The 26,514-nt window shown below is 36.6% G+C and overlaps 1 protein-coding gene across 1 annotated transcript in view; it reads right to left on the reverse strand.

Moving 5' to 3' along the window:
- The window catches only part of LOC121312712 (RNA-binding Raly-like protein), a 148,024-nt gene extending 131,695 nt beyond the window's left edge, over positions 1-16,329 (reverse strand). The window contains exon 1 of the mRNA XM_041244412.1: positions 16,126-16,329. The gene's annotated coding sequence lies outside the window, so the exon portion shown is untranslated. The remainder of the gene's footprint in view (positions 1-16,125) is intronic.
- Between the last annotated feature and the right edge of the window lie 10,185 nt (positions 16,330-26,514).

Consider the following 26,514-nt stretch of genomic DNA (forward strand, 5'->3'; position numbering starts at 1 on the left):
TTGTATAAGTTATAGAAATGGGAATTCTCACAGGGATCGAATGAACTAATCTACTGTACAGAGAAGTCCTGGCCTACATTGTTGTTTTTATATTTTAATGCAAAGCATTAAATACAATTTCCATTTTCTTATCATTTTTGTAAAAATATATCTATTTTTTTTTATCTTAGTAGTCTATGAAGGAAAAACTTCTGATAAAATACTACTGCTGGTAATTTATAGTTGAACTATTTACATGTTAACAATTTATTTTAGAAATATAAACATACAGTACAGTATGTCCACCACATGCAGCATCAAACATACAAGCTGAATTACCCAAGTGGACAGCAAGTGAAAGATTTGCACACACCACTTATCGGTTGTCATAAAGAGATCACTGACTTGCCTATAAGGATGTCTGAACAGTGATACAAATGAAAAGGGAAAACTTGTTCCACAAAGTACTGCACATGGGGCACGGTAGTGCTACTATATTTTTCATATTTCCCATTTGACTGTCCTTCTTTTATGCAAACACAAAAAATGACACTCACATGCCTATCTAAACAGTGGTGGCACTAAGCAAAGCTGCAAGCATGTGAGCAGTCCACTGAGCTGATGGCTCTATAAGAAAATAAATATGCAATTGTAGTGAATGATTGCCAGTTAATGGCACAGCTGACTGAATTTAAGGGCACAAATGACTGGATTTAAGATAATTTGCAACCAATTGTCTGCATTACACAGCTCTCAACCTGTAGGGCATTATATAAGCACTGACGCGAACCTAGTGTGCCAGTTCACCAAAGGGCCAGTAGTCTAAACTGTGATAGCTGAAAACATGAAAGCTTTTTTTTTTTAACTTATTTATTCATAAAACAATTAAAAACCAATTTGTGTTAATAGTTGCCAAGATGTGGCTATGTTTCTATTCAACCCTTACTAATCAGGCTATGCAATTAATTAAAACTTAATGGTCTGCTTCCTTATTTCATTAGCAACATGTGTTTTTTTTTTTGTTTGTTTTTTAATTACAAAGGAATTTAAATAAACTAGCCAATATTAATTCCTAAGGCAGGGAGTATAGGGAAATCAAAGCCATAGCAGAATATGGACCAACAGAAAAAACAAAGACTGATTTCCATTAAAAATATTAAACCTCCTTCACCACTAGAGAAACCAATTTAACTATCCCGATATCTAAATTACTAATTTAAGTAACTAAGTACTGAAAAAAAAAAAAACTGATTCAAGACTGTTTAGCAAAACAAAATGTGCTCTAATTAAAAATAAACATAAAAAATAACATCTGTTAATTCCTGCCTGGTTTCATAGTTTAAAATATTTGGTAAGACTTGACTGAATGGAATTAAAGTCAACATGAATCAAGCTTTTTATGCATAGCCCCCTGCTGTATAACAAAGTATGCTGTCTCCATAATGCAGAAACCTACAAAATCACATCCGGTCAGAGGTATGCACCATGCACGTATTTAGTCACTCCCTCAAAATATAATAAGATTTACAACTAAATTAAAGAGAGCACACAGATAATGCTGGAGAACAGCATAAAAAGAAAACCTGTTGTTAAGCCATCAGGGGGCAATATGTTCAATGAGGTTGTGAATTATTGTTGAAAGGGATTTAGAACTGGTTTGTTGTGCCTACTGAAATATGTGACTTTGTGACAGGATGGGTGGACTGAAAGAAATGGAAAAATAACCAACTAGTAAAATTATTTATGTGTGTTACTTCTTGATATGGCATACTTCTCTGTTTTAACCAACATTTAAATAAAATAAATTGAGAAAATACGGAAACACCACACAGTCTCAGAGGAAAACTGAACCGCAATAAGTTAGGTAAGAATAGACGATTGATCGCCATAAACTACTTGAGTTAACTAATGTGCAATAAACTGTTTTTTATCTTACATATTTAAGAGAAAACAACATGCATATAGGAAAGTGAGACTCCTCCTGTAGCAGTAGATACATATTTAACAGCCTTTTCTTCATCCTGATTATTTACTTTTCATCAGTCTGCCACATCAGCGTTATTCAGCTTGGCATTGACAACACTATCATTTATACAAGCTCCAAGCATGCAACCTATCTTTAGACTTAAATAGGCTTCAGAAATGGTTTGACATGAATTCCCTTATAATATATTCTAACAAGGGTTCTGTTTTCTATGGGGGTTAAGAAAGTTCTAAGCCTGGTGTCTTTCTTTTGCAGATAAGATGCTGAAATGCTGTCACAATCCATGCAGAGTATATGCAACATTTAGAGGGAATCGTTCTGAAAATTTCAGACTGCATTTGGTGAGAATGAAATAAATACAACTGCAGTACTTATCTTGCTTGAAATACAAGATATAAAAATGAAACTACACATACAAAAAATGAATAAAAGGAAAAAAGACATGAATATCTGGCAATAAATATTAATGTAAAAATACCAGGGAGAGAGAACCATTGACAAAATACTGTTATTATCAAAAATACAATAGTACCCTAGCGACCGAATGCACTGTAACATTTCATCTAGTTGGGAAATACAGTTCCACCTGTATCAGTTCAAAACTGCAGAAATTCAGGTATTTCAATTCTGAATAGCTCTGTGTAATTTCAAATACAGAAGTAATCATTCTGCAACGTCTACAGTAGCAACGCTGCAGGAAGGCTAGCAATTGACGGACCGATCGCTCTGTAAGTAAATAATATTTCACTTGTAAAGTGAATGATTGCCAGTTGAGGTTGTAACATGAGTGAGTAGTGTTGGTGTAACAATCTAGCAACTCGCACAGGGCACAGCTGACTGGAATACTTTGCAACTAATTGTCTACAGCACCCAGCTCTCAACCTTCAGGGCATTATACAAGAACTAACGCAAACTTAGTGCGCCAGCTCACTGAAGTTCCTCATCACCAAAGGGCCGGTAGTCTACACTGTGGTCGTTCACATGAGGACAGGCCAACGTGGACCGGCTGCAAAAACTTCTATCCAAGCATCAAACTGAAGGTTCCAACTCCAGACCAGGTTTGCATACATTTCTTTTTATTTTTCTTTCTCTTTTATTTAACGCTCTTGCTCCTCCTGTGCTTTCGTCTCCCTCTCGGCACCACCCTATCTGTACCCATTTCTACTTCCTTTCTTCTACTGCTCCCTACCATTACTAACTTTAATATCCCCGTAATCCTATCATTCCTGTCCTGTCTCCTCCCTGCCACCACAAATCTAACTCCACTAACCTCATCTCCCTGCCTCTCCCTCTTTCCTCTGCTTTGGAGCCCCCTGGAATTGTCGCTCGGCTTCCAACAAAGCTGACTTCACCTGTGCCTTCGCATTTCACCTCTCTTGACTTCCTGGCTCTCTCCTGATAACACTTATCACTCAGGCCACCCTTTCCTCTCTCTGTCCTCTCCCACTCTCCTCGGATGGGGTGGGGGAACAGGACTTCGGCTCTTTCCCTCCCAGCTCTTTTTGCCCCGGTTGGGCGAGGGGGGGGGGGGGGCGAGAGAGACAGTGTTAGTACCTTTGAGTTTAACGACGTTGAAATCACCTTGTCGACTCCTCCTCAATGTTCTTTGCCTCTGCTTCATTGTTCTCTGCCTCCCTCCTGGACCCCTTACTCACTTTCTTGATGAGCTCAACTAATTCCTCTACTCTCTCTCCTCTCGCTCGACCCGTTGTTCTATTAGGTGACTTCAACACCCACCTCTACAACCCTAACCACTCTGCTGGATTTGTTCCCCTTCTAAACTCCTTCGCCTTCTGTCTCTTTTTGTCCGCAACTCACACAGCAGGCCATCAACTGGACCTTGTCTTCACCAGAGACTGCTTGCCCCACGCTCTCTTGGTCACTCCTCTCGACACCTCTGACCGCTACTTTATCTCCCATTCCTTCATGTAATATTTTCTATTGTCACACTTTCTGACTGAAGATCTGCTAAGCATTAACTCAAAATGTTTTTTCAAGCTTTAAGCAAGTCAGTTCAAGATTTAATTGATTCCAGTAAATAGTCAATTCCCCACGTAAGGATACGTTTTTGTCACAGTGATTTTTAGTACATTTCACAGGAAAGGTGGGGGTTGATATTTTTACATTAGCTGTGTGTAAAGTACTCGTGCTATTTTTGAAGATTGCTAGTATAATTTTGTGAAATTGTGGTTTCCGTGTGCAGAGAACTGGTACACGAGTGAATCTAAGCTGTTGTAATAAAGTAAAATACCTCGTGCCTGGCTGGTTAATAATGTGTTTTACTACTCTTGCCAAAATAGTTTTTCAAATGTCATTAGTAGTGAATACTGTTTCAACTAATGTATCCTACGACTCATTAATTAAAAATAAACTCAGAGGTATGAAATGAATCTGACCAACAAGTACTGCAGATCACCATGGCTGAAATGTGTATATATATATATATATATATATATATATATATATATATATATATATATATATCCCTTTCATTCAGGCAATACAGCATATAGGGTATCAGGTGATGCTGCGTATACTACCTTTGCTTAGAAGCCCTACCTGTACAGGTGGCTGATAGCTGCTGAGGAGGCATTCAATACCACGCTTGGGCAAATACGAATAGTGGGCACTTGAAAGGGAGGTGGAAGATATTGATGAAACAGACTGAAGTGCATTAATTCATTCCCAAAATTGCCACTGCCTGCTATATCCTGTACAAACTCTTGTCAACAACAAAATGAGGTGTTCAGGAATCAGTGGCTGCCTGTGAGACAGAAGGGGAAGGTTACAGTCTCCCGAGAAAAAACAACAAGCCCAAAACAACCACAACCCATGTTAGAGTTAATGCAAATTAAAGCGACTCTCAAAAACAAGCCCAATTCCACTTGTCAGCTGCCAGTTTCAATTGGACAGCCAATCTGAGGAGGCTTGTGCTGTCAGAGATTCTTTCCTTTCTTTTAAGTTGTGTTAGATTTACCATTGTGTTAATGATGCAAACAAATAAAACACAATCAATACATTCATTTGCAGTTTTATTTGGTAAGTTCTGAGAGGGTATCAACAACTTGTTGGATGTTGTTGCGCTGTTTTGGGTGATCGAGCTGGCTCATGACATCCAGTTCACCAACTACATTTACTAACATGGAGGGCAGACACGCACTGTCTTTGTACATAGCTGGGATCAAAAGAAAAGACAGGAATTAAGACATGGATCAAGCTGTAATAAGATTAAATCAAATTCCTTTTCTGATCAAATGAAATGCTGTCACTTCTATACTTACAAAAGGAATGATATTTAATCTTCCTTAATATAAGCATAAGCATTAGCCTATGTAAAATGCACAGATAAGTTTTCTGATTGTCAGGAGATGCTTACTCATTATCATTGACTGGTACTGAAAAACTGTGGCAACGTGGTTTGCAGTGCACAGGTGTAGAGGTGATGCAGTGCTCAGGAATAGCAGACACAAGACAGGTGAAAAACAGCTGTTTTATTCGGCTGTATTGTGTGCTCGCAAGTCTTAAATAATGATAACTGGCTCTACACACCAATGTGTATCACTCAGTTAAACCACAAGGCTCAGTCACAAAATAATAAGACACTAAACAAGACACACACAAACACAACACGGTCACAAGTCCAGAGTGAGTGCTCCTTATGAAAGTGATTTACATGTTTAAACGTGCACAATGGTGAGTGTAGTGCAGGTTTGTTTGCTGGCCCAAAACATTTATGTTTTTTTTTTTTTTTTTACATATACAGATTTGCGCCTAAACTGGAACACATTTCACTCACTGACATTGGAACCGAGGCATGTAAAATCAAATTGTTCTGACAGGTGTTATGCAGATTTCTGTACTCTATAGAATTCTGTATGCCCACATGATTCCCAATCTTTGCAGATACAGTTTTTCAAAGATCGCTGGACGCTCAATATTTCTGAGCCTTGCTGTGTTCTCAAGCACTACCATTTAGTTCTGCTACAGACTGCAACAAATATTGTAAACAAGACAAAACTAATTCTGTGGCAAAATAAAACAGCACATTTAACACCACTGGTTGTCTAGATACCCTTGATTAAAGTAACCTTATAAAACATAATTATTCTTTTAAAACACATTTTCATTTTTTAGTTAATTCAAAAACATCAAGCGTTCATGTCCAGCGATCTTTGACAAAATGCATGGAATCAAGGGTACAGAATTCTATAATGTACAGAAATCTACCCTATGTAACACATGAAGTTGTATGCCAAAACATTGTAGATTTCTCTACTCTTCTGGAGAAAATGGCATTTCATTTAATGAAGTGAGTCAAAACCCACCAGATGAACAACAATGAAGCAAGGAAACAAGGATTTGCATGCTAAACTGTAACATATTTGACTACACAACAATATATAGGTATGTTTGTTTTTTACTATATATTTTCATGGACTATTATGGAGCTACTGTTAGTGAATAAAAGTTTGAGCATCCTTCTATATATTAACTTTTTCAACTTCATATGGTGTTCCTCATTTGTTTGAACAGTTGCCTTTTTATTCACTAAATCAGGAAACGTCATTATTGAGCTGTGATACATGATTTAACGTAATTTCAGTTTTTTCTGGTTTTATTCTAAAATGTATTTAGCATATCCCCTACAGTTAAATTTCCTGTCAGATTCATTCATTCGCTTATAATAATACTGACAGTTATACCTGTTGTAAAAGGGTGGAGCTAGGGTTGCCACCTGTCCAGGTTTGACCCAGACAGTCCGGGAATTAGCATCTGTGTCCGGGTGGCAGGAAGTAACAAGTCTGGTGCCTCAACTCAGTGACATTTGTGGGTTTTTGAGCATAAACTGCTCGTTTCAGGTCTTGCCATAACATCTCAATAGGGTTTAGGTCTGGACTTTGACTAGGCCATTCCAAAACTTTAAATTTCTTGCTCTTCAACCATTCTGATATAGACTTGCTTGTGTGTTTCGGATCATTGTCTTGCTACATGACCCAGCTGCACTTCGGCTTCAGCTGATGGATGGATAGCCTGACATTCTCCTGTTGAATTCTCTGATACAGAGCAGAATTCATGGTTCCTTCAATGATGGCAAGTCGTCCAGGTCCTGATGCAGCAAAGCATCCCCAAATCATGACACTACCACTATCATGCTTGAGTGTTGGGATGAGATTCTTACTGTGGAATGCAGTGTTTGGTTTTCGCCAGACATAACAGGGCCCATGTTGGCTAAAAAGTTTGACTTTTGACTCATCTGTCCATAGAACATTGTTCCAGAACTCTTGAGGATCATCCAGGTGCTTTATGGAAAACTTGAGACGAGCATTCATGTTCTTCTTAGTGAGCAGTGGTTTCCACCTAGCTACTCTGCCATGAAACCCATTTTTGCCCAGTGTCTTTCTGATGGTGGAGTCTCGTGAACACTGACCTTAGCTGAGGCGAAAGAGGCCTGCAGATCCCTGGATGTTGTTCTAGGGTTCTTTGTGACTTCCTAGATAATTTTATGCCTTGCTCTTGGAGAGAATTTGGCAGGATGCCCACTCATGGGAAGATTCACTACTGTCCCAAACTTTCTCTATTTGGACAATATTGCTCTGACTGTAGTTTGGTGGAGCCCCAGAGCCTTAGAAATGGCTTTGTAACCCTTTCCAACTTTTTTCAGGTCTTTTTTTCAGGAATTTCTTTTGATCGTGGCATGATGTGCCTCTAGAACCTGTGTGCTGACAACTTCACTCTGATGGTAAGGGCCAAAGTTAGTCAGATTTATATTGGGCAGGGCTGGCCCAAATCAGGCCTGATTGTTAACCAAAGTATTCAAACAGCTGACCCTAACTATCCCTTTAATTGGGTTGAGTTAACTAGGGGGGGGCAATAACTTTTTCACACCTGAAGACTGCATGTTTGATTACCTTGCACACCAAACAATGAAAGAAGCACCAAACTTTGTTTTCATTTTTTCTCTCAGACTCCCTCTAATTACTACTACAGCCCACAAAAAGATCTGACCAAATTCAATGTGAAAAATGTGCAAAAATGCAGAAAATCAGACAGGGGGCAAACACTTTTTCATATCACTGTACATTAGTTGCTTAAAGATTAGATAGCTCATCCTCCAGTTAAGATCGGGCCGGCATTATTGCAGTATGTAAACTGCCAAAGACTCTGATTTACCTAATGTTCATCATTGCAACATAAACTCGAATTCTGTGAAAAAAAAACATGCACTGTCGTAAAAAACGGTATGCTTGGATGCAGTGTTTGCTCTAAATTAACTATGCTGGGAGCAGAAAAAAGCACTGACATGAAAATTTACATGCAGTGGTCATAATGCAATATTTCCCCCTATGGAGACACCAAAAACAAACAACAAATATCGCTACAAAAAAAAAAAAATGAACATAGGGATTCTAGTGGACACAAGGCTGCGTTTTAAATAAATGAAACTGCACTAAAAGACACAATAGCAACAGGCTTCGCAAAAGCAGCCGCTCATGATGTTGAAACTACAAGCAAAGTTTTCAGAACAGCATGTAAGCAGGTGAAGCTGAACCAGACATGAAATAGATGTTTGACTTGACATGGGATGTATTTTGCACTCCAATGTTGCATTGTATTGTTAATGACATTTCTAAGGAAATGAAAACTAAACTACTGCGTAACATAATTGAAGCCAATGCTAAATTTGCTATAAGGATTGACAAGTCCAGTGCTCTTAGTCAAGCTTCAACGTTGACAGCATATATCTGTGTGATCTTTGATGCTACGGAACACCCGACAAATTTATTTCTTGATTTGATAGAGCTGACTGACACGACTGCTACAGGCATAACTAGTTCTTTGCTAAGTACATTATATGCTTTGGGATTCACTGAGAATTACTTAGAAGATCACCGAGTTGCATTGGCTTGTGATGGGGCTGCGGTCATGCTGGGCAAAAAAAGCGGCGCAGCAAAATTACTGAAAGAAAAACATCTGGCATTGTTCCACTCATAAATTGGGACTTGCACTTCATGACACAACTACCAAAGTATCCGGTATGAACCACTTCAAGGTTTTTATGGATAAACTTTACATACTGCCAGCTTGTTTTCAAGGAAACCTCATATGCAGTGAGTGGCCGCAGAAGTATTTGCAGTAGACCAAACTCAAAGCACCTGAGTTCAAGTTTGCCCGGTAAAGCACTGCTCTTCAACTCTTGCACTGCTTGTTGACTCACTTCTCCAACACAAACTGTGTCCTTTGCGTCTCTGTCATACCATCTCCCAAGACTTTTCACAGACTTCTCAAACACTGTTGGTATTGCCTCACTGTTAATTTAGAACCTCTTATCCACTACCTTACCTTTAATTATAGAGATGATCCTTGACTTAGTGGGTTTGAATTGCATTTGTGCCCATTTAATGTTATTGATTAGTTTGCCCAATAACCGATTAGTGCAGGGTACAGTCATCCCTGTCATGTCATCAGTGTATGCTCTAATTGGTAGTCAAATTCCAGAAGCCAACTGTTCTCCTCCCACTACCCATTTTGATGCCCTAATAAGTAGTTCCACTGCCATGGTAAAAGCCAGTGGAGAAATGGTGCATCCTGACATTATTCCAATTTCTAGACATTGCCATGTAGTGATGAATTCTGAAGTTAAAAAACAAGATTGCAAATCTACAAAGTAGGCTTTCCTAAGTTTGTTATTGTCCTCGGTACACTGAAAAAATCAAAGGCTGCCCAAAGAAGTTCATGTGGTACTGAACCGTATGCATTAGCTAAATCCAGGAATGTCACATGGAGCTCCTTCACCTCCTTTTTAGCTGTTTGAATTTGCTGCCTGATCACACTGATGTACTCTTAGAATCCTGGGAAACCTAGAATACCGGCTTTCTGTACTGAAGTGTCAATGAAGCCGTTCTTCAATAGGTAAGCTGACAATCCCTGAGCAACAATGCTGAAGAACATCTTGCCTTCCACGTTTAACAGGGAAATAGGGTGAAACTGACTGATACTCGTAGAATCTTTTTCTTTGAGTATAAATACCCCACTTGGTCGGTGCCATGCTCTTGGTACAACCTGTTTTTCCCATGCTACTTTCATCAATTTCTACAGGATTTGTAGAACACCAGGGGCACTCTTGTACACTCTCTACAGAACTCCATTAGGCCCAGGAGATGATGATGCCCTTGCCTTTTTTCATAGCTTGCTCTACTTCTTTCCACTTAGCACTAGACATCAAGCCAAGCAAACAGAGGCCAGATCAGGCTTGGGAATGGGAAATGTTAAATGTAGGTACTGTACTCTGAAAGTCCACCACATTTTAGCATTCGCTCCTGGTATAATTTGTTTCAAGATTCATGCTTGGTACAATTTTGTGGTTTGTTTAGTGGCGTGAACGTGCTCTGCTATCAGAACCAGTAACTCATATGTTGTCGGCAACAGCACCAGCAGTATTTGTGGTCATTGCCCAGATTACCGAGGCTGACACGTGAAATAATTTTGAAATGCATGCCCACATTGAATATTAGGGAAAATATATTTTTATGTTCAAATGAGTAAGCCATTAAACTCGATAATTTAAGTGATGTATAATTAGAATGCTCTGATATAGTATAACTGACATCTAAGATACTTTAACCTCCTAGTCCTCAAATGTAGGTTTAATTGTCCAGATGATCATTGTTTAACTATAAGATCCTGCATTTATCAAATTAACAGCTCAGCAAGGGAACCATAAGCACTTAGTGCCTATTAAAACTGAACGATCAATGCCAAAGGTAAGAGGTTTATACACTCAAAAGAACAATAGTGGATTTTAAGGCCTACTTCAAAAATAGGAAAGATTTTCAATTAAAACCCTACAATCTGAAAGACATGAAAAGTGAAAAATAATGTTGGTGCCTTCACATTTCTAATAGTCATTTAGAAAACAATAAAGAAACAATACAATGTTGATTCTTATTTCTGTGACTGAGCTTGACTGTGAAATGTATACTGACTTAGAACATTGATTGGGTGGTTGCAGATCTTCATGTCACATGTCACTAAGTGACAGTGAACAGTTTTGAAATTTGCCAAGATTTTGAAAAAATTGTCTTGTGAAAGCATTTGGAGCAAATGCAAACATGGTTACAATCATGCTTGAGCCAAGTTACTGATTTTGCCTGGATTTTCATTTAAGCATCTGACAAATTATTCAGTACTTATTATATACTTAATGAAAATTCTACCGATCATATTACCAGAAAATATGAACAATCACATTAGTTAATTTTATTGAGACACAATATTACATATTGGAATGACAGCCTAGAAAACAGATGCTATATATCTAAAGCCAACTGATCTATTTTCAGTCTTAGTCATCAGTTCTGTACATTACACTCATTCAAGCATCTCTGGCAGACCTGTCCTTAACCACATGGTTTATCTGTGCTCCAATAATCTCTATGGTCCGCACCGCACGCTCTCAACCGATTGTTGTGAGCAAGCAAGCAGTCATGATACTGCCATGATAATCCGTTTTGGTTATTTTTTTTCTGTTTTAATTCTAAAATTGCGACTACAAGCTTGAACATTGCAACAAGGTAAATGGGGCATAGTAAACAAAACCTAGGTAAGCTTCAGTGAAATAAAATAACCTGCTAAATCCAGGATACTGGCCTTACAAGCCTATTCTATATAATACAAAGAATATCTCCCATTTAAAGTACACTACATTGTATTTAAATGTTACTGTAAATATAACACTTTTTGACTGCTGATTTTGCTATAGTCCAGCCAGGAAAATTATTAAAATATTAAATTTTAATGCGTTGTAACTCCTGGTGAAAAGTGATGTGCATACCCCGGGCAATATTGCACAGCAGTGCTGTACCTTTCTCAAACCAGACATCCTGCTAAATCAAATAACAAACTTAGGCTGTATTCTCTGCAGGCAAAAATGACAAGATTGAGCCATTTACGCCACCAAGTATGTGGTCTAATTATATCTGAAATTGTATCTGAAATTCTGCTACGAATAGCGAAAGCCAGCAAAACAGCAAAAAATATACATAGTCTTATGTTTAAAATGAGATTTTATGAGAATGATATTGCTCCTGCAATTGACTTCTGTATCCATTATACATTTTCTAGATTTCTTCCTTTACACATTTCCTTGTAAATGGCAAGCATATCTTCAATGATTTAGTTTTAGAATTCACAGTAAGGTCCAATGGTACTTTACACAAACATGTTTTGTCTTTAAAAAAAAAATTCTGTTACTTATTTATATTGAGGAACTATGAACTACATTTAAACCGTATAACTGTAATCTAACCAAAAACATTTTACTCAGATAATACTGGATAAAAACAGTGGTTAACCATGTTTACCAGTAGAACCCAGGGCAGAGTATAGAGTGCAGACCTAAAGCTAAAGTTAATACCCTTTTACTACACATGTACTCATGGTATATTTTGGACAAATGGTGAAATAATAATAATAATAATAATAATAATAATAATAATAATAATAATAATAATAATAATAATAATAATACGCTAGGCTGGAGCAATGGCTGTGGGAGGTGTCCAGAGTGTAGTAGGGTTTGGTTGTGGGGCCTGCTGTCCCAATGACAGCACCCATGAGGAGTTCAGTCCAGAACAGCCAGACCTCAAAGGCAGGTGGTAAGCTTCGCCTGCTCCCAGTTGGCAACACCATCGCAGAGGTGGCAGAGACAAACACGGTCAAAACTGGGTATAAATAGGGGCGCCCATTCATTTACTACACAGGGGACATCACTTCGTCAACTGGACCACGTCAAGGCTACAATAATAATCTAAATAATTACTGAACTGATTCAGACAACACTGCCACTGTTAGGGAATCGCTGAATTTTTAACATTCCCGTCTACATCACATTTAATGTATTAAAATGTGATACTGTAAGCATTTGTTACTGCTAAATAGTACTGCAATGTAATATAAAACCATCAACATACTCATAAACAGTTGAAAAATAATTCAGTATTACAGACCGGAATGTCCAGCACAACTAACAGAAAAGTTATCGTAAGTTGAAGGTACACTAATTATAATGGATTCCATGTAACTGAAAGCAAATGTTCTTTTTATATTCATAAAATGTCATGTCATTTCTACAGTAATGACCTGTGATGCCCGAACATTGTTGTTTATCAGGGTGCAATCGTACTTTGTATTATTTTGAAGTATACATTATCACTCATGAGTTAGAGGACAGTGGATTGGATCTAAGCAATCCACCAACTGTACATATATCTAGTTTGCAATACTCCAAGACAGCATTTCTAGCTAAAATTAGAGTTACCTAGTAAGTATAATAAAATAATGTGATATTCGTCCTTTACAAAGTTCCTCTGAAGAGCATATGGGATCTCTGTGGTCTGTTGGACAGCATTGCTGTCAGCTTAGCTCTTTGTACTTCTCAGAGAATTAATGTTGATGTTAATGTTAACCTTTAGAGTCAATGAGCAGCCAAATGCTGTTTTATAGACTTACAACTTTCTATTACATGGAATTTAATTTTTTTTTTTTTTAAATACATTTTATATGGGCTAATAGGGAGGACATAATACATTTCTTTTTTTCAATGTCGGCAGTATCTCCCTTTTTGATGCTTCACATAGATATGTGCAAACTGGTTCAAAGTATTACTCTTTGTACAAATTAATTGGAAAAATAAGTACTGTACTGTGACAAAGATATCTCCTTATAGATGCTTGATACAGTTTGCAGACATGTACACACCAGTGAGGCTGTAATGTCAGCTGCCATGCCCATACACTGTTCTATATCTATAACTGCTTTCACTATCAATACCCCCATGACCACTTTGAACTATCGTACCCAGTGTGTGTTTATGTTTATCTTAAATTATACCTTAGAATGTAAAGAAAAAGAAATACATGAAAGTGAATGTAAATTATGAATCGTCATCAACAGAACATGTTTATTGTGTACAGCTGTAGCCTACATGTATTTATCTACAAAAACACTTTACATGTCAAAACAAAAATGTTGCGTCAAATTAATTTATTATTTTTATTGCACTATATCAGATGGGGTAGCTGCAGTCAATACCTGCTGGCAATTATAAAAACGAACCTATTTTTTTAAAACACAGATCATACGACCATATACTGAAGTAAGGTGTGAGAGATAATACCGTAACTGTAAATGTAATCTTTAATGCTACAGTGATGATTCGGTTGTAAAGCCAAATATAATTTAGTTCAGTAACAAGCATGGACATGCTGAATAAAAAATAAATTAAAACATCAATAAATGTGTATGCATACAGGAGGCAGTCCGTTATTTATTTGTGGTATAAAAATAAAACTCGTCCTACAGCAGCACTTTCAAACTGGACACCCTTAACTGTAACAATATGAAACTACAGCAATGATACTATGCACTAGTCGTTATTTCTAGACAAATAACTGGTAAACCATATGAAAATAAATAACCATTCTCAGGTCGATGTTTAGTTTTACGTATATTCTCTACAACTGTAACATAAATATTGCAAAGCACAGTATGTGATCAGCAACACAGTCTACACTTTTGCCGCAGACTAAATTATTGTTAAAAGAGCAGCGGACGTATTTTCCATAAATGTGATGGATGTGTAACAAACAAAACAACAATTTCTCCTGGCTCTCTCGTGCCGAGGAGCCATGTACTGTACCAGCTATGCGAGACAACACACCACCGAATCCTCGTAGCATACAGTCTGCCACATTTCTGCTCTGCTATCAGGCTATCACGAATATCTGACAGCTCATGCTATGGTTTGGTATTTTGGATTTGAAAATGTTTAGGTTTAAGGGCTCGTGTATGTTAGGTACACATTAAAAAAGCATGCATATATATATATATATATATATATATATATATATATATATATATATATATATATATATATATATATATATATATATATATATATATATATATTAATGAAAGACTGCTTTTTTCAATAAGGTAAAAATAATTCCATCTTGCATTTAGCAAAGAACGTGTTTAAAGTTTCATAGCTGTTTAACATCATACAGAACATCTGTTGTAAGCCGAATGTCATTCGGCTACATGCAAGGATGAACGTTAAGACTAACCCTGGTCCCCTGGGGGACGTATGTGTATATATATATATATATATATATATATATATATATATATATATATATATATATATATATATATATATATATATATATATATATAAGACTACAGTACACACGCACTTGCATTGTCTGAGCTGATTAATAAAATAGATGAACGTACAAAACCCTCTTTAAATGTATTTACTACTAGGCTTGTTCCTGAAAATGTGACTGATTGTGAAACAATAAACCACAAAAATATCATGTAGGGTTTTCTCGCTTTTATTGCAAAAATTAAATGAAGTATATACTTCAAATGCACACAATTCAGATGAAATACCTGCGACGGGGCTCAGCTGTTCATTTCGTCTTCGCTGACAAGGAAACCAAAAAAAAAAAAAAAAAAACAACAACAACAAAAAAAAAAACGCACTTCTTCCCACCCCCACCCCTCAAGAACCTTCCACAGCCACTAATGCAAAAATGTGCATCTTCAAAAACCTTCTCAAATATGCAAAAGTACTAAGAATTCAAAAATGAAAAGAAAAAAAAAACCTGTGATCAATAAGCTGCAAGAAAAGTTTCAACGTTAAAATATCAGCAGGTTAAAAATAATGCTCAAAGCAAAGCAGGAATGAAATAAAAGCAGATGCTTGCTCCAATGACTCGCACTGAGCTCGCAAAATCCCAAAACTCCGTGAAACAAACACAGCAAATACAGCAAATCACAGCTACAGCAAAAGTCAGAACACGAAAAAGAAAAATCTTTAAAAAACACAAGTAGACATGCTTTAAAAAATAAAACTGCCACCCGCTTGTTTAAAAAACCAGTTGCATATTTTTAAGGACTGCAAGCATTTTTCAGACTGTCGCCACTGAGTCACACAGACACTGTGAAAACCATGATCCAGAATCACTGCCTGCTGAAAACTTGGATCCTGTAAGAAAAATGCTCACAACCATACTTCAATTCTCATTTTTAACACCAGCAAAAGAAGAAAAAATAAAAAGACAAAAATGTTTTAAAAATGTCATTGAAAATGTACTCACCGAGCGGGAGTAAAATGTTGGAATAAAAATGAGATTTAGTATAAAATACAGTATGGCGGTGGAAGAAGGAATGAAGCGCTTTTCTCTCAATCTCTGCCTCGGGCAACTGTCACGTGACTCGGATTCAGCCTGACTCGCAGGCAGTGAACAGACAGGGCAACCCCACTAAGTACTACATCTGATCAAGCGGCTCTCCAAAAGTAAGACTGCTAGTCTTTGTCTTTTCACAATTTTGTCTGAGCGAGTTGTGTGTTTTTCTTGAGAATTTTAAAGATGCCGCGCCCCTTTTTATTTATCAGCATCTGAAATATTAGTCAAAAGTTACATATTTATTTAGTTTGTGTTGCAATGGTTAAGTGTTACAGCATGCAGGCACAATAAACAATCGACCCCTTTTATTTTTACCCACTCTCCGTACAGTATTGTATGCAAACGCAGTACCCATAGCCAATATTATATAGGCAACAATACAGTAGTATCACTGAGGCGATGCAGGGTGGCACAAATGTGTCTATGTTTACAGCAAAAAGAGGCAGTATGCTATGAACAGTTGCAGCGCTATTCCCAAGGAAGGGGCTATGTTAACATATTGTAGTGGCATCGTTGCGTGTCTGCTGGACTTGTATGTGGTCCTGTTTATATACCCGGTCTGTCTTGTCTGGTATATTGTAAGGGTGCAACGACGCCACCTAGAGTGGGAGAAGAGCAGGGATAGACCCCGTTGGTCAGTCTGGGTGAGGGGGCGGGACCAGTGAAAGGGGTATAAGTATCGCTTGCGCGGGAATGTGATGGAGATGGGTTAATTACAGAGAGAAAGAGGGCCTGCAAGAGAGTATGAGAGAGTGTGTGTGGCCGAAGCCTGGAAGCCTGTGTGAGAGACAAAGAGAACCAGAGAAAGGGAAAGTGTAGGGTAGTGATAGAAAGAGATCATTTATTTAATTGTTTTTGTGGTGTGGTCTTGACCCAAACAGGGACCATGTTCATTTCTACCAATAAATTGTACCTGGCATAGTCTCTGTCTTCTGCTTCATCTTCAAGGGCATGGGTCATTACAGTATTATAAGAACCATGCAATTAATTAAACTTGCATTGCATTAAAACAATCCCAGGTGGAATTTTGCAATTTTCTAATTAGGTAATTGAGTGCTAATTGGAGAATGGCATATAAAGGAAGAGAAAACACCTTTGTTTGGGTGGTGTTTGAAGGTTAGGGACCTTAGACCAATATTGGTCCTTTCGGCATAACATAACCATCACAAGGAACAGATCACAACACTACGTCCCCTTTATATACTGTCAACCATGACCCCTTAACAAGTAGAACTGCTCCTCCAATCGTAACACCGTTATCCTTCCGGGTCAATGATTTACTGTACCATAGCTCCGCCCCCTTTCTAACTGGCCTCTAAAGTCTAAACATTTGTTGGTATAAAAGTAGTAATACATAATAAAGCTTATAATTTTTGGGAAATATATGATATTCTGTTGGAAGTAATGGGTTTTAAATAAAGCCTCGGCACTTACAACAAAACCAAACAGGTAAAATAGTTTCACAAAGATAACACATGAAGGTGAAACAACAGTGCCAACTCATTCTTTACATAACAAAGGACGGTAGGCTGCAGTCTTCCCTGAAGTTATGCAGAACTGATCATACTGTATCATATCCTCTCACTAAGTACTGCAAAATTGCAAAATAACTAAGTGTACATTAGAAATGTCTGCTACATTACCGGGAACAGGACCTTAAACTGATTAACTGATCTAATACACTTCTATAGATTTTTAGACACACATACCCTAGTGTATTAAATGATAGGAATTACATGATATTGTTGCTGTAGATTGGGTTAGTTGTGATCATTAAGAACAACCATCTGAATAATCCACTTTCAACTGCATACGTGATGAAAGCATAGAGTCTGAGCTTTCACAGAGATCTCTTCTACAGGTGGAAACTGTAAAAAGAGACTTGAAACAACTGATACGCAATTAGCTGATACTATTAAAAGGTACAACCAACAAAAACCCTTACTTCTTGTATATGAACCAGCATGGCTTTTCCTATTCTTCTCTTTACACTGAAACATTATAAGTATTGCTGCAGCTCCATCTAAAAGTGGAAATACTTCTGCTAAAGATCACTTTGTCCAGTACACGGAGGGGACTTTCCATTTGTCTGCTGTAATTTTTTTTACATTTTACATTTTCTTTTTAATAGTTCACTGATTGCGAAAATAGAACGTCTTTAAAAGTTGGGCATAAAAAATGAAATCTTCTACAATTGAAATATTTAGAAACATGTATTGTACAATAACTAGAGAAAATTATACATTTTGAAAGTGACAACGCAATTTATTTTTGCTTTTACTCATTTTTATTTTTAACCGTATAATATATTGAAATGCATATTTTTAGACTGTGAAATAAAGCCCTTTTTTACAGTTTAAAAAATACAGCCCAAACTATGATATAGAATGGAAGTATAATACTATACAACAAGTTCTAAAGTAAAACTAAAACTTTATTGTAATGAACAATACTTAAATGTGTGATGACCAAGGTTTTAAAATACAAATCCATTAGCTGTATTATCAAGAGCTGAATTTCATTATTTCACTGACTAGTCTGACTTGTTAAAATGTAACCACGAATGATTGAAGGAAATACAGCTGCCTTGGTTTTATAAGTCACTAATAATAATAATAATAATAATAATAATAATAATAATAATAATAATAAATAATAATAATAAAAAACATGACGGCATTATGTACAGAGTGGAACAGCCTTCACTGTTCCACTGATTCATCAGTCAAACCAACCGAAGTGTGACCTACAGACCACAAAAACTAAACCCAACAATGGGTTAATTTAGCAAAGGGTCCTGCCAATGAGAATTGAATACTGCTTGTGGAATTGTAGCATGGCACACTAACAATACCTATGCGCCCTTTAAAAAAAAAACAACAACAAAAAAAAAAAAAAAGACAGAAGACAGACAGACAGCAATTCTCACAAAGCTTGTGTTAAATTAATGTTTAAAAGATGCCCGGGTATTTTCTTAAAATGTTGCATATGTTTAGTTAATTTAATAACTTGAAATCTGTAAGCACAAGACCAGGATGTATACATTAGAATTTGTGGTACAATAAGCCTAAAGGAATTTTGCATATTTGTAATTGCAAACATGTAAAATGTAATTATTGAACGATCAAGCAGAGAGCTTACCAGTCGTGTCAGGGTGCCACAGTCAAACAGAACCCCTTCCTTAATATTTGTATTATCACTTACTCATGCCAGAGGTTACAAATTAATAGCCCCTTTTTGAATCCTGCACCTCAACACTTTTAAGGCTAGGTTTGCCTAGAACAAATTACCATACTTCTAAAAGGGGAATTTAATTGTGTGAACTTGAGTATTTTAGGTCTCCAGCTTATCCCATGCTACTTAGAAGTGATCATTTCCCAAGGGAAGCTATTCTGTTCCTTTTTCATCCTGTAGATTAACTGCTATAATTCTAATTAAAATGCAATAGGGACCTATAACAGGATGGTGTGTGTGGTGACGTCAGACCAGAAATGAACACACACAGCACTGCAAGGGGATATGGTGAGTGAAATGAAGGGACTGCTGCACGGTTTATTAAATATGGAAAAATAAAAAGTTTGAACAAAAAAACTTTGTAAAATAAAATGGCACAGTAGCCAAAATGAACAGACAATAAACAGACAGATAAACGAGTGGATGAACAGACACACACAAGTACCGTGCTGGTTCTCCATCATGTAGTAGCAATTGTTATTTACTTTGTTTCTTTTAGTTTTTACCTCCTCTCCACACCCGTTCTGCACTCACCGAACACACAACCCTGAGTGAATGAAAACATGTGGCTTTTATACAGCTGTCCCGAGACTCAATTGCTAATCAATCATTCAATTGGAGTCTCGGTACAACCATGTGAATTTACTTAGTGCAATTCCCCATGCTCACATACTATTACATTTTACCTGCACGTGAAATGCTGTGCAATCCTCTTGTCTAAATACACTTGTGTGCATAACCCATATTATATCCTGTGTACCAACTACAATACACCAACATTAACACATCACACGCAACATATAACACAGAAATACACACACGGGTGGGGCAACATTGCCACAGGACCCTACTTTTATTAGTCTTTAAAACAGACATAGCTTCATTCTGCTGTTATAGAAAATGTGACTGAATATCATTTCTAACATTTCACTTCTGTATATATGGTCTGTATTTGTTGGGAACCAGTAAGTAAAAACACAAATTATTAAAATATCAAGTATAATCTCACCCTACATTACACTAACATATATTTTTTTTATAATTACAGTATTTGTGTATGGCAGTATTTATCTTCACCTAGGGGACCTACATTGTGTTTCACAAGCACAATGAATATAGAGTGGCAACCTGTTGAGTTACCTTTTACTTACAATAGGATTCATAGATATGTGAAGTTGTATCACATTTATTTGCGAAAACAAACTGAAATGTACACTTTGCAAAAATGTATTTGTCTGAGACACAATCATAACGGTAAAAAAAAAAAAAAGCTCAAACAGAATCACAGAAAATGCGAACAAAAATACAGATCAAGGAATCATGACAAGTTTTCAGTATGAAAAATGACACACTGTCAAAATGAAAAGATTACAAAGTTACTATCAGGTATGACCTCCCTGAGTATTAACACAATCCTGGCAGCGTTGACACATAGACCTGATCAGCCTCTGGATAGACTGCTGTGGGATGTTCCTCTACTCTTCCTGTGCAGCTGCAGCCAGCTGGCGAAGGTTGGCTGGTCACAGTTGTCTCCTGTGGATGGTACTGGCGATTTGGTCCCACAGATGTTCTATTGGATATATATATATATATATATATATATATATATATATATATATATATATATATATATATATATATATATATATTCGTATGAGCTTAACATGCAGAAGTTACATAGTTATATTGTCACAGTCAGGTGCCTCAGCCAGTCGCGGCTGGCATCATCCAAGTCGATGAAGTTGCTGGGGCACCTGAAGCGAGGGCAGGAGTATAGAATGTGGTCTGCTCCTTACCATCGCCGCATTTGCAAATTGGGTCATCAGTGAGACCCCACTTTTATAGGGTGGCCGTGAAACGGCCATGTCCAGTTCTTAGTCAGTTCAGTTTGACCAAGGCTTGTCTGGATAGGTAATTTCCACCGGGTTTGTTAGATACTTTGTCGATAAACTGTTTCAGTCTGTGGTTGTTATTATTCCATGCGTCTTGTCACTTTTTGTTAGCCCAGTTGGTGCCATTGTCGTTGTTTGCTTCTTTCATAAGGCGCCTCATTGTGTTAGAAGGTGGGTGCCAGTTTTCTAGGCGGAGGATCGTGGTGTTCCGGTTGCAGAAGGCATCGTGCAGCAGGTGGTTGGAGTCATCCGAGGCTTTCAGTGCAAGGTTGATGCAACTTGCTTCTCTGCGAAGATTTGGTGGAGAGATGCCACTGAGAATCTGTAGCAGTTCCGTGGGCGTAGGTGTAATGCACACCGGTAATAATGCACATGCTGTTGTTCAGGGCTGTGTCTACCTTCTTCATGTATATAAAGATAGTCATTTGTGCACTGCAATACTTAACGCATTAATGTGAACCTGATGAAGACACGTTAGTGTTGAAACACATTGTTTGTCTGTGTTACGACCATGTTTTTAAACAAATAGAGATGTTTTTGATTAATACAAATGAGCAAGTATTGAATCCTTCTAAAGTTCTATATACAAGGTTTATGTAAAAAACTATATATATATATCTATATATATATATATATATATATATATATATATATTATATATATATATATATATATATATATATATTTGTTTTTCTTCTTGAGAAGATCCCACCCATCATTTAAACATTGACATAGTTTAAGGAGCAATCAGTAAGGTATGTGTGGTAGCAATTCATTTTGTCTAATTGATTATAATAATTATTCAGAATTAATCAGTTCTCTGTTTTTGACTGTGACTTATTGATCTGGGGATCATCTTCAGCTCTGTACTATCTTAGTATCAATTGAAACAAAAAATACAGGGAACAAAGTTGAGAGTCAGCATATCCCAAAAGCTGTAAGCTCAGGTTTGACCATAACCAATCAAATAACATGCATGTAACTCATCATTACAGGGTTGTGAATGAGGAGCTACACTGGAATGCATGCTGGAAAATATTATTTATTAAAACTGTTCTAGACTTACTTATTGCATAAAAAACAGATGATAAAAAAGCCCATTGTGCTTCTGTTTACATGTTAATAATCTATGTTAAACATACTTTGAATTCATTGAAAATTTAAGTGGGAATCAAAGCATTTTAAAGGTGAGATAAGTACCTATCATGAATTTGCATAAAGGGGCATTGTTAAAAAAAAAAAAAAAGAATGTCATCTCATTGCTTGTAGATGGATCATAGAGTATGAATGAATCACAGTATGTTTCATAAAGCAGAGACATTTTTTTAATACATAACGTGGAGGTTCTTGCTCATATTACAGTAAGCAGTAAATGAAGCTAGTTTGCACCATAAATCATGAACGCTTAACCGCCAGAAACTACCTTAGAACGTGCAATGAAATGGAAAACTCTGAAATACCCATAGGGTGGCTCAAGTGAATTTGGCATGCAAGGGTAGACTGTACGCTTAATTACTGTTTATACGCAATGGTATTCAGACATATCCGTGTAGTATATGAAACAATGTCAGTATGCAGATGGCCTGGGGATTATTAGACCTAGGGAGTGCATTTCCACAGTTTTTTATTTTACTGGTGTTTTAGGTTCACAATTTCTCATTAACATGGATGAATGAAGATAAATAAAACACCAAATATATATATATATATATATATATATATATATATATATATATATATATATATATATATATATATATATATATATATATCAAAATCTCTATATTCTCCCAAAATGGTGTTGTGAACGACCACATGTTTTGCTATTTCAAGTTCAATACATGGTTTTTCTGGGAGAAACAAGTAGAGGAGGTCTTTGTTCATCTCTCACAGAATGACTTCTTACAAATTTTACCATAAATTGTGGATACAATGTAATTTACATGTAAATATGAATGGGCATAGTGGTGTACATATTAGTAATACAAATCAGTAATGCCACCCACTACAATACTGACAATTCTCAGTGGCTAGAGTCTATATTCCGTGGAGGAATGCATAGACTGAACATTAAGGCTTTCAGTTTAAGTTAATAATGGCAAAGGATTGTTAAGCTTTTTAAGTCATGTACATCTTATAGGATGTCAGGGGCACACAGGAAGTTTTTCCTACTATGTGACCTGGTTAAGGGTTTTTTTTTTTTTTTTTTTTTTTTTTTTAACTTAGTAGCTTGACAGAAGTAACACAAGTAGGTTTCTGTCATTGAACTGACAACTATAAAAGGTTAAACTATTTACCAAAAGGATTACCATTATAGCTCACATCTTAACTATCATGATCCAGTTGAGGTGATCAGCTCGGGTTTTCCTATGTAGCCATATGGTGATCCAATTATGAGGATGATCAGAGTTGAGTAACCATGAGCTCGTACAAGTAGGTTTCTTGAAGGGCAGACAATACAACTATAGAGCCCCAAAGGATAAACTATACCAAAGGTTACCATAATAGCTCAACAATGGTCTTAACCCTATCATGATCCAGTGAGGATGATCAGAAGTTGATGATATGAGCCAAAGATTGCAATTTAATCCCAAAATAGATTTAGAACATTCCTCCATATAAGTTGTATTGATTTATTTATTTGACGAGGACACACTCTTAATAGTAACTGACAGGCATTACAAAATTGAACTTTACTGTTCATATACTTCATCCTTCTGTCATTAGCCCTTAGGGTTAACCATAAACTGCAGGTCAGAATTCAACATTGAAATACAGGTGCAGGTCAGACTTCATTTATCTCTAGTCTTCAAGAAATAACCTCTTTATATAACTGCCCTTGTCCCAGTGGATGCAAATTGATGAGATGTGTTTATCTCAGAGTATCCAAGCATATTCAACATCTGCCTGCAGCACTCACTATATATGACAACCATGTAACCTTGGCTGCAAACTCCAACACTGTACTAGAGACCCAATTTATAAGACAGATTCTCAAAGCTCTTTACTCCAAATCATCAATAGCTGATTTAAAAAAAAAAAAAAAAAAAAAAAAAAACACCTAATAAACTTACCAAATGATAAATAAACAACTTAAATTAAAATTAAAATTAGGGGCTTGTTAACTATCCCATGTTGTTTTTATTTAATTTGTTTTGTAATTGTAATTAGGGTTTTTAACATTCAGAATTTCTTTTAGATAATTGAGCTCGGTGAAAGATTGAATGAGCAACAACTCTAAATAGCGCTTTTAGAAAGAATCTCTGTTACCCAAGGGGATTTTACACATTCATGTTGATCCCAAGCTTTTAAAAATGCACTGAAAAGAAATGTAAGCTTTAAAAAGGTATGGCATAAGATGCTATTGTGTTAATCAGTTCCTGATATTTTTTTTCCCATTAGGGTCTCTTGTGTTACATGCTTATGCATATTGCGACATAAGGAATTGTAAGCAAAATCAATAAAGTGTTTAACCTTCATTGGTTTCAAACCTTTTCAAAGCATTGACTCTAAATGGAGGTACACTTTTTTTAAAGCAAAATTGTTTTGCCAATAATGGTCATTTTGTGAAGCTTGCTAAACAGATATCATAATATGTACTGACAACTGCATGGTCTTTTTTTTAGAACAAACCAACACAAAAACAATATCCCTTTTAAAAAGGTTGTTGTTTGCAGGTATACTTTGCTTAAACTGATGACTTTTGACTTCTGTTGACAAACCCATAAACCACCAGCATAAACCACAGACTGCAACAGTTGGGTTCAATGTGCTCTTTTGGGTTTTTTTTGTAAACAAAAGATGACCAAGCCTGCTTAGTTTGTGTAGACATGTTCCGGTGTGATAGATTGGCATTTCAGCCCAGGGAGCTGAACGCAAAGGCAAGGACTGGACACAAACCATAACTCAATGGTTCAAAAAATGCACATCTTACCATTCACCCAAAGAGCAAGCTTTGTATTCAAGAGATAAATATGTCTTTTGCGGATGACAGTAGTACTATCTCATGAGCAGCTAGAAGGAGATCCATTACACCGGCAAGTGCTGAAATCAGGAAGATCAGGAAATGAAAAGTAATCACATTATCTCCAAAAGGCTTCGCTTCCCAGGAAATAATCCCCTTAAATTCCTGGCTTTAAATTGAAACAGCCCATCTTCACCTGCACAGTTTTAGAACCTAAAGCATGAGTATGGCTTGGTGGGAAGCCAAAAAAACTGGCTAATGTTAACAAGTAACAAAGGGGAATTACTATTTCATTTTACTAGATAAATGGTCAAATTAGTTGTGATGTTGAACTAGCAAATGATATGCTTGCAATGAATCTGTTACTCACATAACCTAATAAATTACATCATGTGAAAAAAAAAAAACTATAAAGCAATTATTTAATTAACACATAGGTAATCGGGAACTCCAGCAAATTTTTCTAAGTCCTTTAGCACTGCATAAACTAAATAAAAGGTCCCCAGTTTCATGTTTTATTAATTGGTCAGTTGGAGTTCTATTAAAACTGATGGGTTACATTTTGAAATGCCAGCAGTTAGTCTCAGGTGTCTGAAACCAGGTCAAGAAATGTCAGCAGCCCATTAGCTTTAAAAACTTTTCCTTCCATCATAACTTCTGTGTAACAGGCTATAAATCAATGTGTAGAAGGATAATTAAGAGAAATATTATTTGACAATTGTGAAGTAGAGTACTAACACTATTAGACTGAAGTTTCAAGCATGTCTGGTCTTCTTGTTTTAACATTGATAATGCTACGTTTATTATGTCACTGCCAGGTTAGTGGATCAGATAAGAATAAGGCAATTTTACTTCAAAAGTGCTAGTGCAATTAGTCAATGCTAATGCAGACTGTAAACGGTGTCAAGAGCTTTTGGCCAAAGTTTAATGAAACTTTATCAACATATTCAATCATTCATTTTAAAAAGGGGCAGTACTTTTTGTATTTGAGATTGCCTACAAAGGAGGCTGGGGCATATTCATTTTTATTTTATTTGATTATATGCAGGGCTCAATGGCTTCCAGCACCCCCACTATAAAAAATGTCCAGCGCCACTGGCTGTACAACTGGAGTTTCAAATTGGATACAGAAGAACACATTATTTTGAATGCCAGTTACTCATTTCTATTCTACATTTAGAAGTGCTTGAACGTCAGCTCTCTCTCTCT

Source organism: Polyodon spathula, chromosome 3 (assembly GCF_017654505.1).
Source record: "Polyodon spathula isolate WHYD16114869_AA chromosome 3, ASM1765450v1, whole genome shotgun sequence".
In the NCBI taxonomy this organism is placed as follows: domain Eukaryota; kingdom Metazoa; phylum Chordata; class Actinopteri; order Acipenseriformes; family Polyodontidae; genus Polyodon; species Polyodon spathula.